This window comes from Eurypyga helias, unplaced genomic scaffold (assembly GCF_000690775.1).
Source record: "Eurypyga helias isolate BGI_N326 unplaced genomic scaffold, ASM69077v1 scaffold38199, whole genome shotgun sequence".
Taxonomy (NCBI): Eukaryota; Metazoa; Chordata; class Aves; order Eurypygiformes; family Eurypygidae; genus Eurypyga; species Eurypyga helias.
Window position 1 is genome coordinate 3999 of NW_010273364.1, and position 267 is coordinate 4265.

Consider the following 267-nt stretch of genomic DNA (forward strand, 5'->3'; position numbering starts at 1 on the left):
GCACTTGCTGTCCTAAGGCAAGATCCCTGTTCTCTTAGTCACTCTCTGGACATTAACCTTTGGCTGTCCCCAGAAGGGGTCCTGGGCAGCAACCCCTCCATCTTTGGCCTTGGTGGAAGAGTCATGCTGAGGAAGATGCGACTGCAGGGCCGGATGGAGCGGCGTTTGGGGACAGGGAGGGAAGGGGTACCTGAACGCACAGCGGACGTTCACAGCGGCAAGATCCCTGTTCTCTTAGTCACTCTCTGGACATTAACCTTTGGCTGT